The following is a 12985-nucleotide window of genomic DNA, read 5'->3' on the forward strand; positions in this document are numbered from 1 at the left end:
TATTTCAGTAACTGTCAAAGTTAGTTTTGTATTCAGTCAGATTCACTTTGTTGTGGAATAATTCAACATTAAAAATGTCAGTTATTGAGCTAACTAAATTTTATAACAAGTTCTGTTAGCATGAAATGTACTTTATACAGGCTTCTCTGGAGACAGTTCAGGTTCTAGAGTCCTCTTGTCTGTTTCCTTCTGTAGTTTGGGGATTTCCTAGTCTGTGGTAAATAATTTGGCGCTCTCCTCAGAAGCAGACAGAAACCATAATTACAGCCCCAAAGCAGACACTCTCTTGTTTCTTCACTTAGTGCTATGTTGAAAGCTAATGCAAACCGAAGCCGCTTCTGCTGTCACAGATGCACGGCATGGCTTTGAATATGAATGCACGCTTTGTTCTGATGCCCGTAAGGTAAAGAGGACTGAGCAACCTGCGAGGCACTTCAAAAACCACTTCACTGTGGTGACAAATAGTTTAGGTGCATGAGAAAATCTATTGTTGAAGTGAGAAGATGCCGGGGCCAAAGCCAAATGGTGTCGGATTCTGCTGGTTCACTCGTTAAAATGTCTGCAGTCTGGATGCATTCAAAAGCAGTCAGTGCAGTAGAAAAGCTGTCCATTGTGATTTTTCTTTTCTGCTGTATGAGATGCCGTAGCTGTAGGCCTGAGTGCCTCCGTTGTGTAATGGCATCAAAAGCTAAAGCAAGAACTTGTGCACAGTCAGCTTTACATTACCACAGTGTGCGTCTCCTGTTGTTCGGGCTGCCTGAGCTTAATTCCAGACTACATAAGCATTTAATAATTAACTCTGTAGCTTGCTGGAGAGTCAAACGCAGGGCCATTATGAATCATTGATTGAAAATGTATGTGCGTACATGTGCATACGTATAATCTGGAGCTGCTGTAGATTTGATTAGGAGGAAGATTACAGTATTCTCTGCCAAATAAAAAAATTATACAAAACATATGAGCACTGGAGCTGCAACTAACAATCATCAATATGACAATTTTTTCAATGAATTGTTTAATTGTTTAGTCTCTGCAACACAAACACATTGTCAGAAAATTTGGCTGAGCTGAAGATGACATCTTCAAATGACTTATTTTGTTTGATGAACAAAACAGCAAAAATTTGGCATTTTCTTCATTATTTTTGCTTGAAAAACAATGAATCCAACATCAAAACAGTTGCAGATTATTGTTCTGTCGATCAATTAATTGATTAATCAACTAATAATTGACAACTAATCCACGATTAATCAGTTAATAATTAGCTCTAATGGGTGCTATTAGGCAGTTTATGACTTGTCTACATATAGTAGGTGTATATACACTAAATTAACAGTACACAGTATGGTGGTTATACAAGGCATCTTTAAACATCTCATCTTGAAACATACATTTAAATGTACTTTCAGTGGAAAGTCAAGATATTCTAAACATTGGCTCAAGTGTAAGATTAAATATTAAGATATTAAAACTACATGCCCTCAAAACTGAACTGGATTAGTTCTGTTCTGTAGAGTAAATGATGTTTACAGTCATACAGTAGATGATACCAGATCGTAGACAGTGCTTCTTTGACAGTGGCACTGAAAATCATTTATAAACCATGATTTAATCCATTTAGAAAAGATCCTCACAGAGGCTAAGGTATAGAGCGAAGAGTTGAAGGGTGGAGCATGTGTTCAGTTAAATATATAATCTATATTCTATAATAATTTTTAGCTGAACACTGCCATCTGCTGGCTGCAAGGATTGTACAGTGTGAGCTCTGTAAACACAAGGAACCACAGTTGCATGTTGTAATGGCTCCGAACTCTTATTCATTTATTTTTTTAGTATTTTGTGCAAGAGGTGACAGGATGTCTGACCGGACAGGAACAAGGATCGGTGCGACTACATGGTCAGTTGGTCTTAGACCCTTAGACAGACAGAGTGGTAGACTCCCAAGCATCCTACTTGTATCACCTATATGTGAAGTTTTTCAGCTTTAGACAGAGATTCAGTCGTACTGAACAGCTCAATGAAGAGGTGTCTTCCTTTTTGTACATACAGTCTGTGCAGCACGTGCATGTGTGGTGACAAGGTGACAGAAGTAGGATGGCTAATAAATATCCAGATTGAGCCGTATATAAAGATCAGTCATAACTTAGACAGCGCATGTCTTCTTGCGGGTTTTGGTGTATTGTCTGGTAAAAACTGAGCAGGACACGTTCCAGTTAAATATCAAAGCTAAATGGCTTGTAAGGCAGAGCAAAGCAAGGTAAGTTTATTTGAAATGCATTCAAACGCTGACGACAGGAAGTGCATTGCATAAGCCAAAATAAAGACATCTGCCCCGAAACAATGCATACCACATAATGGGACAACATAAATGATAATATAAACAATACAACATAATAAAAATAAATATTAATACATACTAGTAGGATGCAGATTCAATGACTGCACAAATATTGAACTCATTTTGCCATGCAGAGATTATTAAACACAATAGGTTCATACATTTCTGCAACAATGGAGAGCGTCTCCTGCATTTATCACTTCAACACTTCAATTATTGGAAGAATTACCATCGCAAGCCGGTTAGCATGGGCCTGTTTGAGCCAACATGATTACAGCTAATAGTGATGAAATGAACATGACTGTTTGCAGTGGAATGAAAGGGCTCCATGCATCAACAGACGCAGCAGAAACATGGTTCATGTTGTCCGTTCAATGGATATGACTTAGTGTTGACAAGTGAGCACAAAGATGAACAGATGAGAGCCGTCAGCTCTGCCTCCATGTGAAGGTCACTCTGAAACAGGTGTTGGCAGCGAGAAACATTTGTTGGTAAACAAATCCATCTTTGCAAAGGTCACCATTTGTTTCATGGCATTCTCTCTCACTCTGCCTCTCTTTATCTCTTTATATCTTTATCTCTTCGTCTCTCTCTCTTTGTCACATCTCCTCTCTCTTCCTGCTCTTTCCTGCTCTCTGTTTACTTCTCTGGCTGGAGTTAATTTCATGAAGAAAGCCTGTCATTGGTTTGTTGCAGCTCCGTCTACCAGGCAGAGAAAAATGAAGACTGCAGCATTATCAGCCTTCAGTAGCCACCAACCTTTTGCACCGCCACGGGTGGATACGTTACAGCTGTCTCTGGACAGCAGCAGGTACCCGGCCCTGCATGCCAAACCAAGATGGGCACCCACTTCTCCGACTGGCTGCCGTTGGCCGTGTGCCTGCATGTCACCCGCTCACATACATACACAGACACGCGTGCACACGCACACAGCAGCAGCCACTGTGCAAGCCAACGCTCGTCCCCTCCTGTCAGCTGTACCACCCGTGCAGGAAAGGAAACTGTCACTATGTCTCAACTGAGAGGACATTTTGTTCAGACAACATTCATAAGCACCTGGCAAACACTTATGTTCAGTGCAAAAAAACAAGCATATAAAATTTATAAGAGAAAGCTGGCTGTAGGAGAATGTTTGATGTAGCAGGGAACACGCAAAAGAGTTTAATTTTACCCCTCAAAACAATTTTCTGTTCTTGGTGTGTTTTTTTCCTCTCAATATGTTCTCAGTTTGTCTGTGTACCAAATCCAAGCATCCTGGCTCAACCTATCTAACGTAAATGTATATATATATATATATATATATATATGGCAGGTTCCATTGTTGGATCCTGATAATAATAAAGATCAAAGCAAGAACAGGTCAATATTAAACCCCAAAGAACGGGGAAAAAGTACAATCGTAAGAGCAATGGAGAGAGTGAGAGAGGAAAGAGGTGGGAAAAAGAGGCAGTGAGGGAAACATATTTACTGACATCCATGGGCTGTCACCACTCTGATTAATGGTGGTTGGAATCCCTGCCTGGTGAAAAGGTGTTGTTGGGGTGTAGAGAAAGCCCAGGCGTTGACCCAGAACTAATAGCATTCGACTTGAACAAGCTGTCCAACCTGAGAGAGTGGGCTCTGCTGCACCCGGCTGGAAAAAAGTAGGAAATAAGAAAAGTTAGAGATGGGAAACAGGGTAGGTGTGTGGGTTCACATCGCAACCTTTGGACTTTGAGCACCTGGCCTGACTCCACGCTGTGTTCAAAATCACTTTGTCCACTCATTAACTATTCTCCACATGATACACGTGTAATAGTTTACGCACATGGTGAGCAGTAACTTTCAGATACTTACGAATCTATCATTTTGCGCCATCATTGACAGGTGCGGTGTAACTGACACATCCTTTAAACCGGCATCACTGTGGAACTCAAGGCCAATGAGGACTCTTGGAATTTGGGGGTTTAAACAACCTGAGGAGTTTACAGTTCACATTTACACACACATGTGTTTGGTAAAAAGGATTTACTGTGACTTTCTTTGCAGTGGGTAGTCATCAAAAACTGGACTCATGAGTCATGACCTCGGTATCTCTAGCTCTGGCCCTGGGGGGACCTTTAGCAGAAAGAAGTAAGTACTGCTTTTAAGGCTGATTCTGATAAAGTCAATAGTCTTAAATGTAAACAAGACGAAGAGTCTGCAGCCACGCTAACGGCTCTCTGAGGCTGCCAGCGATAATGCAAACATGCTGATGTTTAGCAGGTGTAATGTTCATCATGTTCACCTGTTAGCTAAGCACTAAACAGAGCTTACAGCCTGATCTTTAATATGTTTAATTTTACAGGAATTTGATGAAAAGTACTGGAGAAGTTACATTTTTGACCTGATGATGTTGAAGCTTGATGAGAATTCAGGATTATCTGTATAGCCCAAAAATATCACACAACTATTGTACAATGTTTCATTTGGTTTTACAGGGCCACCACAGGCTCCTGATCCAGTTCAAGCTCCAGGAAAAAATAGGAAAAACTCAAAGAAGAAAGAAAGAAATAAAGAAAGAAAAGTTCAAAGACAGATTCCCCTCTTCAGAGTTTTCATATTGAGCTACATGTTGATATTCTTACTGTGAAAACTCTCAGGTCAACTCACATTGAAAAACACAATATACTCACCAATAGCTCCTGCTCATGTTTTCCCTATAAAACATCACAAAAAAAAAAAAAAAAAGGTCTTGCTTCAAATAATCTGCAGCGTATTTGCCAGGAGCATCATCCTGCCGAGGTTGTTTTTGCTAAGGGCAACAGCAAGCCCAACAGCTGGGACATAATGAAGCTTTGAGGCACTTGTTCTCCCATCATGTTGTGCCAGCCCCTGTTTCTTCCACCAGATGTTCCATGTTTTCCCTCCAAAAAGGCCCTGCTGCCAAAATGGGGACAATCGCTAGCAAAGCGGGAACCAGCTAGCTCCACAGTCGATTCATGATTATAGGGTGATAGTTGGGTTAATTGCTTGTTTCGTGTTTATTGGACGAGGCCCTGTCACTTGGTTGTCATCTTTTATGTAGCTGAGAAAATCAGTTTGACAGTAACTAGAGCTGCTGTTGCCAGTTTCGCTGGACTGGAGTCAGGTGGGAGTAGATGAAGATGATGTTATTGATTGTATTTTAAAGATCAGTATCGCTGTTATTGTGAATAATCATCTTGTTTGAGATGACATGAAAACGTGTCATCATGTGTCCTCAGAGAAGCACGTCAGCTGGCACAGGTCAAATACTAATCAATGCAGGATGTTAGCTGATGCAGAATACCAGAGATCAGAGTGGAAGATTTAGCAATCTCTCTTCGGGAAAACAGCTGTTAGAAATCAGTGCTGCTGAAGCTCAATTGGTTTTGTTCTTCTCTGTGTATGATTTTTAAATCATACACAGAACAAGCTTCAAATAGAGAATGGGTTATTTGATTCATTATAAAAAATAACACAGTGTTTTCATATAATATTATTTTTTTCATAATATTTTTCTTATGTCATCTTATATGCTATTTAATATTTTGTCATGTATGATGTGTCCTTGCTTTTATTTTGAAGGACATTGAGTTTACGCCTTCCGTATGAAATGTGCTGTTTAAATAAAACTGGATTGACTTGACTTGACTTCACAGCCATGTAAGAACTACAGCTCCCAGCAGCCTCTGGTTCCGCGCAGACTCAGTAGCAGCCTGAATGGTGTCTTGTCTCCGTTTGTGTTGACAAGTTTTATTTCTAATTTTTTCCTGTTTCGTCTCCTCTTTTTTATTTTCAGTTCAGATACAACCAAGAGACGGTGCATATCGGTGAGTTTATAACTTTTTACATCGTTTAACATCCTCAGTTAACCGAGTTAACTTTAGTTCGGTTCATGATTGATGATGAGGTGGAGGTGGTGGTGGTGGTGGTGGTGGGGTTGAGTGTTGATAGCCGACCACATCAGCTGTTTTTGTGTTATTTCTGAAAGTCGGCTGATCAACAATCACATACAATGATTGGTGTGACCTCATGGTGAACGTGCTGACAAATGAAATGCTGTTTTAGACTGAGCAAGCTTTTAAACAATCCTCTTATTTCCACTGCCTTATTATTCCCTAAATAACTGTACATAGCCTCATGAGGTGAGACAGTAAACTTTCAAGCATCAAAAGTCCTTATAGCCACAAGTAACTTATAACTTATGTACATATATAATTATCTATTAATATAAAAAATTGCAGGGGTTGTTGATATTTCATAATAATTAGCTGACAGGAAATGACAAGCACACCTCAAGACAAAGAGGAGAAAACAGAAGTCATATAAGAATAAAATACTAAGGAAATCAGAGTAAAGGTAAAAGGGAAACATCATCCATCCATGGATGAAATACAATAACAGGATTATTATTAAGACAAGAAATAAGTTTAGTTATTTTTTGTTCATTTGGTTTAATCAAACGACAATGTTCCAGCTTTTATTTGAATGAAATATAATCACCATTTACAGTTTAATACACATTTTCATCTAATTATTAAGTATTTACATAGGATCTTTAGTGCTTGTCATTACCTTAAAATGTCTCCTCGTTTCCTTCACTTGCGTCCTGTCCTTGTGTCTCAGTCCCTCCCAGGGAAGAAGAGATTCAACATCCTTTTCTCCAACCCATCATCTGGAGCAACAACAGTTTCCGGTGACAACAGCACAGCTGGATCACAGCTGGATCAGCTGTCGGTCTGCAGGTGTTTTTATGCCTTGGAGTTTGTAATTGCATCGATAAAATGATGCACTGTTCAAATAATAAGTTCAGCCAGTCCAGTGTTGTAGTGACATCATCCAAGTGACTGAAAGTTTTTTATATTGTGAACAGATCCGTCAAAGCCCAGTTTGTAAAGTTACTGCTCTCACACTGAAAGCTAATAAGACAACAAAGCTCTCATTCTTTCTTTTTTATTTGTTGCATCTGCATTTATTTATGTTCTGTTTGTAAATTAATTTTACTGCTTCAGAAATATCAATTGACATATATAACACACTATTTAAATGTTAATGCAACACTATGTATTATGCTGAAGTTGTCTAGTTGCTGAAGGTGACAAAGCTCTGAAGGTCCTGCCAACTCTCCTTCCCCCATCAGCAAGACGGGAGGAAAAGTCTTCAGACCCACAGGTCGTTTATTGATACGCAGCCTGTAAGTTTTGTTTTAGTTTTTCTATTTCAGTTAGGGTGGGCGTGTGTACTGCGTGATAAGTTTGACAGCTATGAAGGTAAATTAGGGCCAGAATGTCTAAAAGCAAAAAAACAACCAACTGTGAATGTCAAACGAAGCTTATAAATGATCAAATTTAAATGTTAAACCATGCCCATCACATTTTCCCAGACCCCCAGGTGACATCTTCAGATGTCTTTCTGTCTGATCAACACTCTAAAATATTCAGTTTTCAGTGATATAGAACAGAGAGAAACAGATAATCCTCAAATTGGAAGAACAGGAACAAGCACATTTTTGCATTTTTGCATGAGAAATGATTCAAGCGATTAATTGTTTATCAAAATACTTGCTGATTCATTTTCTGTTGATCAACTAGTTGACAAATCTACTGCTTGTTCCAGCTCTGGCTAAATATTTCCCTCTCTAAAATTGAGCTTTAACCTTTTATTAAACTTTTATTTATATAGCACCATTCAGACACAAGGCATTTCAAAGTGCTTTACAAAGGCACAGAAATACATTAAAAATATCACATTAAGAAGCTATTCAAATTTCATTTAAAAAACATGGCAGTCATAGAAACTAAAGCTGCTTCAACTTGCTTGGTTTTGATTCTGGGAACACTGAGTTGATTATGATAAAAGATGTTATGTTATTCCATAATCTGAACAAGGACGAGCATGTAGATGTTGAATAGAAGAAGCCCGAGATAAACCAACAAAGAACTGTAGCTAGTTTATATATATATGCTAAATACAGTAAAACACTACACAGACTTTTTCTAAGCCAGCAATCCCTACATAAACTGATTATGAGAGTTACTAATTTTCTGACTTATCGATCTAGTCTATAAAATGCCAGTAAGATATAAGATATGAGGAAATAAGAAAATATATCCATTACAACTCACCGAGGTGATGTTTAGTGCCAATTGCCCAAAACACAGGACACATTTGAGAAGCTGGAAACAGAGAATGTCAAGTGTCTTTCTAAATGATTTAAAATATAAATCAGTTATCAAAGTATTTTTGTTGTTGTTGTTGTTTTAGTGCTAGATTGATTGACTAATCGATTAGTCAACCAGTCACTTCAGCAATACAGTGAACTTTCTCTATATTAATACAAAGCCAACAGTTTTTAACTCAAAACTGTCATCTGTTTGGAAATGCTGATTACTTTTTAATTAGGGTTGACTCCTTGTGTGTGTGTGTGTGTGTGTGTGTGTGTGTGTGTGTGTGTGTGTGTGTGTGTTTTGTTGTGATGCATTTTCTGTTAATTACACCATCTAATCAACCCCTTGCCAGTGAAATCATGTTGCAGGCTAACTGAATTAATTGAGACTAGATGTTTTTATATATGTAATTAATTTAAATCATGTAAGTTATGCTTTGCTCAGTTGCTGTTAAACTGAAAAGGGACGTAGTTAAACCTTGTTTTCTTTTTGGGCAAATGAAGAAATCTCTATGGGCTATCCTGTCACTGATCAATGCACATTTAGATGTTTAACATCTGGCAAGCCGCTGGAAATTGGCTTCTATGGCAACATTGCGTTGCCATCATCCTCCCATCATTAGCTTTCACCATTGCCCCGGGGTTCATAATGTCGTTAGCTTACATAGAGATGCAGTAAAGCGATGTTACATGACGTTTCTCAACTCCTTTTATTGAAGTAGCCTGCCATGCAGCCTGCTTGTTCTATTCCATGGACACCACAGGGAAATAAGACATGATGAGAGCAGAGGCTTGATGACATGAGGTTTAAAATTTCTTGCGTCAAACATCATTTAATTTGGGGATTATTGGCAAATAAAAACCATCACAAAAGCTAGGAAGTACTGCCTTCTAGTCTTAGTGCAATTTTACGTGCAAAAATGGGCCAGTTGGCCTACACAAGGTTTTATACATTTTCAGTTTCTATTTTGCAGCCAGGTCTCAATTTGCTGTATTTTCTGCTCACATCTGTGTGTAGCTCTGAAGGTTTAACATAGAATCTCAAAGTTGCACCATTGCTGCACTAGTTTTAATCGAATGTGCAGTCAAAATGATTAGCCACAATGACTGAAATTATGTAGTTGTAATTACCAACAGATGGGAGGCTTTATTTGCACTTAAGGCGACTGTGTGCATGGGAAATGCAGTGTGAACAAGAATAATTAAGAAGTTAAAGTCATGTTTTTTCCAACTTGTGTTTAAATAATCAACACTATGATATAAATTTGTTTTAAATTAACTATATAGTTATATGAATGCTTTGCCAGGGGCAGACATCACCTTCCTTGAGGTGTGAAGATACTGATTTTTTAATTTTTTTTTTATTGAAACCTCAGTTTGTTAGTTTTCTGGAGGGAAGCAGCTTGTAAAAGCCGCAGTACCTCATGCTGAGATCTATCACAACACCTGAGGGCTCACTGGGGAGACAGTAACTCATCATGTGAGTCGGACAGTACTGCGTTTCTCTTGATATATGTAATGGAAAACAAAGCTGTTTTTTAATGGACACTACAGCATTGATACCACTTCATTCGTACTTTAAAGTAATAGAGTAAAGAAGTTGCCATAGTGCTGTCGACTCTCGTGATAAATATGAGGGGTCACAAGATCATATTTCTTTTGAACAACATTACGTTAACTTGTTCTGACTTCCCTTTAATTTTTGCTCTTTTCTTGTTACAACTCAATGCCACAATGAAGCCTTTCTTTTCATAAAACATGTTTTATTTTCAGTGAGAAATTTGTAGTAGTAGCTGCCAAATGTTGATTATATTAGTGGAGATTAAAAATAAATATTGATTCATACATGCTCCCCAAAGAGGGTCAACGTCCATCAAAAGTAAGGTCCAGTGGAGTCCACGCTTAGGACAAAACCTCCACTTGTACACTAAGATGATCAAAATGGGCAGATCACAAAGGAAATGAATGAGCTTTTGATTATTTTTTACCTATTTTTTCTTTATTCAACCAGAGTAATTGTTTTTCTCTGTTTCAGAAACACCTTTCAAAAACTCACACGGATGTTCGTTTCTGACCAGGACGACCAGTCACCGCTGGCCACTGAGCAACTACACGAAGCAGCTGGATGCTACTGTGAGGCGCCTTTTCTCACGGGCACATCGTCATTGATAATGTACAAGATGAAAGCCCTGCCCTTTTTTCCTCTCAGATTTATCCTGCCAGTCCAAGGATCAAATCTTTATAGCCACACACTCCGACTATACATCTTCAAAATGTATTCCAAAATCATCTGAGTTTACTGGACACATTTATGCTATTTATTTTGATCTTAAAAAGGCCTTTCCTTCCTTTGCCACCCTCAGGCCCAGTATTGGCTCCAAAGGGTCTAATAGTAAATAATTAATCAATATGTTGTTTATCCTGTCCTGTACTGGATATGGTGTAATGCATGTTTCAACCTGCAGGGGGCTGCTTTAGACTTTTATTTATTCAGCCTCTTAATGAGAACAATTATCAAATCATTTTCATTCACTTAAATCAGCCATCCAGGTCAGTTTTTTAAGTTTTTTTTAGGTTTTTTGGGTTGAGACGTGTATGTGTGAGTTAGTGGTCAGTAGCTGATATGAATGTGGTTTTGTGTAAGTATTTGCTGTTTTACACGTCTTCTAAATCATCCAAGTTCTTTGTTATGCAGCTCTGCCTTGGAGTCCTTTCAACCAGCTGGTTCACTGCACAGGGTCCCATCAGTCCACAACAGGGTGAGATGTCTGCAGTTCACTCAGAATTCAACAGAGGTCACTAGAAACTGCTCTTGGATGAAGTTAGCTCATCAACCTCTTCAGAGCCGGTATGCCTTTTCCAAAATATGCTGTGTGCTGTTGTGAAAGTCTGTCTTTAAGCTGCTATTAACAAACAGCTTGTATCTTATTTCCACCCTATCTGATTCAGCAAACCTGCAAACACAGGCGTGCTTTATTTATGCTGGTATATTTTATGCATGACAGTTTTGCTGAGGGGAAAAAAAAGTTCCTCCACCCGTCTTCCCCATGTTTCCCCTATTGATTTTGGCGCTGCTTTGATCTGAATCCATGCCAGAAGTGTCACTTAGATAAATCACTGTTAGTCCAAGCTGGCGCAGCTCGGCACTGGTGACAGAAGGGAGAATTCCACGCGGATCAAATAAATACAGATGTGGTATAATTAGTTGTATTCCCAATGAGCCTTTTGTGGGCACGTTAAAGATGCTAGGGATCAGCTGGCTTTCCTATCAGCAGCTTTTATCAATTTACACAGTAACAGAAGCTAGGTGGGTCACAGCCCATGTGGCTTTTGATGAGTCACATGTCCATCGTGCAGATTTGGAAATTAGTCAAGATGAAATGTAAGCAGTGTGAGAGAATTTAAATTGGAGCTGACTCTTCGGATGTGTAACTGACTTCTTCTTTTACAGACACTCACCAGTTTGTGAAATTAAACAGATATAACTGGCTTTATATTGCTCGTAGCCGTGACCAGGGAACAGTTCAGAACAGCTTTTTGCATGTTTTTTGTAGGTGATAGCTATCACATAATTAATTTCCTTTTTATTTAACCTTGATTCAACTGACCTGAGACCAAATTCTTATTTACAGTGTCATCCTTCATAGCAAGAGGAGTACCAGATCCGACAGATCAGACCGAAAGGAGAAAAAACACAGACACATATAGAAAGACATGGATGTGACCATAGACTACAACAACTGCACTTTTCTTAAATTTCATATCAAACATCTCATCAATGTATTTTCCAACAGCCATCCCCTAACAAGAATTAAGCAAAGTACAGTAAGGTTGATGGTCCTGTATAAATACAGTTTAATACAAATTCTGTTGCTTTGGTGCATTGCGACGTTCTGAGAGCCACATTAGGTCAGAGGTCTCCGACAGTTTATGTAAAACATGCTTTGATCTTCGCTCCAACCAAAAACAGTACCACTTTAAGTGCATCATCCTATAACAAAAGGAGTATACGCTTGCCACATAATACTGCCATTACACCCCTTGTACGATTGAAACCCACTTTTTTTGCTCTCGCAATTATAGGCCCCTTCAGGAGGGGACGTGTTTATGCCCAGCAGTTAGCAATGCATTGATTTAATACGTTTCTAATCAGGACATACAGCTTCAGGGCCTGAAATGTTCATTTTTCCTGCTGCTTACAAAGTAGCCTTTGATTTTCTGTCACGGCAGTAATTACCGTTTTTTGCTACTGGAAGGGGAGAGAGCTTTGTCTTGTCTAATTATGAGGTAATCATTGCTGTAGTGCCAGCATGTTGTTCTCACCTTTTTGTTAATACTATTTTAATTTTATTTTTACAGCTTCCGGCTATTACCTTCCCTTCTAATTCACACCGTGACACTGTTAACACTATATGTGTGTCTGTGTGCGTGTGTGTGTGCGTGTATGTGTGTGTGTGTGTGTGTGTGTGTGTGTGTGTGTGTGTGTGTGTGTGTGTGTG

At 38.9% G+C, this 12985-nt stretch overlaps 2 long non-coding RNA genes across 2 annotated transcripts; one reads left to right on the top strand and one right to left on the bottom strand.

The window, feature by feature from the left end:
* Positions 1 to 2235: 2235 nt before the first annotated feature.
* Positions 2236 to 5622, bottom strand: LOC130170230 (uncharacterized). Its single transcript, XR_008827959.1, has 2 exons — positions 4993 to 5622; positions 2236 to 3971 (listed from the first exon to the last, which is right to left on the bottom strand). It is a non-coding gene; the product is annotated as an uncharacterized LOC130170230 (long non-coding RNA).
* Positions 5623 to 6038: 416 nt separating this feature from the next.
* Positions 6039 to 12740, top strand: LOC130172103 (uncharacterized). The gene is made up of 6 exons (XR_008828229.1): positions 6039 to 6150; positions 6947 to 7065; positions 7399 to 7514; positions 10522 to 10619; positions 11182 to 11334; positions 12119 to 12740. It is a non-coding gene; the product is annotated as an uncharacterized LOC130172103 (long non-coding RNA).
* The last annotated feature ends 245 nt before the right edge of the window (positions 12741 to 12985 follow it).

This window comes from Seriola aureovittata, chromosome 1, assembly GCF_021018895.1.
Source record: "Seriola aureovittata isolate HTS-2021-v1 ecotype China chromosome 1, ASM2101889v1, whole genome shotgun sequence".
NCBI classification, from domain to species: domain Eukaryota; kingdom Metazoa; phylum Chordata; class Actinopteri; order Carangiformes; family Carangidae; genus Seriola; species Seriola aureovittata.